General features: G+C 34.9%; 1 pseudogene; it reads left to right on the top strand.

Moving 5' to 3' along the window:
- LOC106881739 (histone-lysine N-methyltransferase SETMAR-like) overlaps nucleotides 1-3,025 on the top strand; it is a 100,430-nt pseudogene that overhangs the window by 26,275 nt on the left and 71,130 nt on the right.

Below are 3,025 nucleotides of genomic sequence, written 5' to 3'. Positions count from 1 at the left end.
GAGAGAGAGGGAGGGAGAGAGGGAGGGAGAGAGAGAGGGGGAGAGAGAGATAGAGAGAGGGAGAGAGAGAGAACGAAACAGACATAGACTAAAAGAGAGGAACTATTATGGAAGGTGAGAGAGAATATGTATAATCAAGAGAAACAGAGAATGAGAAAAAGAGAGAGAAGAGAGAAATAAACAGAGAGAGAAAAGGGAGAGAATCGGTTGAAAAATGCAGAAGCCTTCAGAGAAAAACCTGTGTAAAACATCTTTTTCCTAATTTCTCGCTTTACGTGGGAGCTCTGGGCAAAATGTTATAGTGCATGACCAGCTTTGGCACATAAGTAATGTATATGAAGTTTGGTGAAAATTGGTAGAAAACTGTAGAGATGCATACGTCCTACACAAACACACACACACACACAATTACACACACACACACACACACACATCCTTTGTTTTATATACAGATTACATGCACTATTGCATTTAGTATTTTATTTCACTTCACATCAATATTTTACATTATTCTGTGCACAGGACTTGTCTGCTGTATTTAATTGTTATTCTTTCTCTTCCCTTTTGTAATTGGTTTTGTTCCTTTAATGCGTTTTCAACATATTGTCAGTGTAAGCGGATATGCATACTGTGTTGCCAGAATAAAGCATGTAACTTTGTAGGTAATTCAATAACTGGGAAACGATTGAGCATGGAATATGTCATACACATACAAGTTGATAGCTATAGCACATATATTCTCATTGATTTTTATTCATAGAATATTAACAATATGTTATGTGTAAGCTATATTGAATTCATTGAGTTGTTATATTCTATTTCATTTCGCCGCATTTTGTTAAAGAACTTTAACATTTGTTGAAAAAGAGCCTTGTGAGATTGCACTGGAATTGATGGCATGTACCACCGGAAGATGTACCTTGATTATTTTTGTAAAATAATAATTAAACCATTATTTACATTATTTGCATTTGTCGGATGTTTGTCCTCATCTTGTTTGTTAACACAAAGTTTCGGCTGATATACCTTCCACCTTCATCAAGTGTCTTGGAGAAATTTCGAACCTGGATTCTCATCTGACTGGATTCAATAGGGGTATCCTTGATTGATTCTGTGAAGTGGGTGGAATTCTTCACGTACGATGTTGACTTTCCTGCTAATGGACTGGTTATATCCACAAGGAAGTGGCTCAATAGATGACATCCTGAACCTCTACAGATCACTATAGGTGTTAATGGAATACCATCCTTGTGAATCTTAGGGATACCGTACATGTGTGGTAGTTTACGGTAGTGTTGAGTCAGTTGTCTGTACTTCATTGGTGTAAAATTATCCTTGCTCTTAATCAAGATCTGTGAGAACTTCCTCTCTGTTTGTCAATAAATCTATTTCTACATATAAAAAAAGCGTTTTCAAATTATTTACCACTGAACTTCCGCAGAAATGTTGCTTCGTGTCAGTATAAGCAACATAATTTCTATTTAAAAGCTTTCGGAACAACAAATACTCATTTTTTAAAGCTTTCTTACGAAACTTCTTGATATTGGTTTCTAGCAAGTAGAAAGGCATGTTTTCAATAACCACCCTCAGAAAAATATCCAAATTTAACCTTTAGAAAAATATTTGGAATGTTAACAAAACATCGATAAATCAAAAATCATACAAGCCATCATACTGCTAAATTTGTTCGTGTTGTCTTAGAGTTTCTTGCTGACATTTATTATCGTGCGAGCAAAATAGTTGATTTTTTGATCAAAGCCCAGAAAATGTTGATTGCATCCTTAGCAAAATGTGCAGGTACCAACTAATGTATAGTGTACTGGTACTATTTTGATTTCGGCATGGAGATTAAAAATTAACGCTGTTTTAAGTTGTGTTTTTACTGTTTTGCTATTCCTATTTATTAGCTAATCCCAGATATAGCTATATCCCTTGCAAGACAGATTAAAAAGCCCCCTACACTTAGCCCTTTTTATCTTCTCTACGATATGGAGAAAGAAAAATGATCGTATTGTTATTTCTGAAGATGGTGAAGAGATATCCAAGATAAATTGAGCTGAATCTAAATTCATCCTATATAGCAGATAATCGATACGAGGCAATTCATGGAAACTAGATGAGTGTATGTTGGGTGGTTTCATCATTTCATCTACATCTCAGTCACGCCCAGCTAGTTGAACGATCTTTTTTTGATAGTTTATTACGAACTTACAATCCTATATGATAACACCCACATACTAAGCACTTTGAAAAATCATTTATTGTTCTCAGTTTGAACCCCTCCATAAAAAATTGAATGTTACACTTCACTGATTTCTAGCGCATTCCACTTCACTGATATTCATGCCTTATCATGTTTTCAGGCCTATCATTACTCTGCTGACACTCAAGCTCAGTTTTGATTCATTCCAGAAGCGCAGCATGTATATGCATGTGAATTACTCTGGTGTATAGTAAAGTGGAGTGAAGGGTAATAGTATCTAGAAAGAAGTGAGACTTGTCAGAAGTGAATACAAGTAAGAATCCGTTATCCGAAATTCATGAAAGCAAAAATGTTGCGGGTTTCAGAATTTTCGGATTTCGGAATGTTTTGTTTTTTCATATACAAAATGGAAAAGTTTGGGGAGGGGACCCAAGTCTAAACACAATATACTATCTTAATATATAAATCTGAAATTGGGTGTTTGTGTGAAGCCTTTTTGAATGTTTATAGAAATCCACATTTTCCACTTGTTCGTAAAAATATTTACATCAATGGAATTTTCTCGATCTGAACTTTCCAGTGCAGTAATTAGATTTTTAAAATTCCGTTTACTTTGTGTGATTTAAGGGAGATTTGGCTGTTGTTTCTAGCAACTTTTATATTTCATCCCTGCTACCTGGAACGTCATTCTTACACACGCGCTCAACATAAAAATATAGAGAGTAAAAGTAAAAGAGGGAGAGGGAGAGAGAGAGAAAGTGATACATACAACGTCATAGATTAAACTTTCATCTCAGTATTCTTTACCTATTTTTCATAAAA

Source organism: Octopus bimaculoides, chromosome 1 (assembly GCF_001194135.2).
Source record: "Octopus bimaculoides isolate UCB-OBI-ISO-001 chromosome 1, ASM119413v2, whole genome shotgun sequence".
Taxonomy (NCBI): Eukaryota; Metazoa; Mollusca; class Cephalopoda; order Octopoda; family Octopodidae; genus Octopus; species Octopus bimaculoides.
This window is presented reverse-complemented; position numbering and strand designations above follow the sequence as displayed.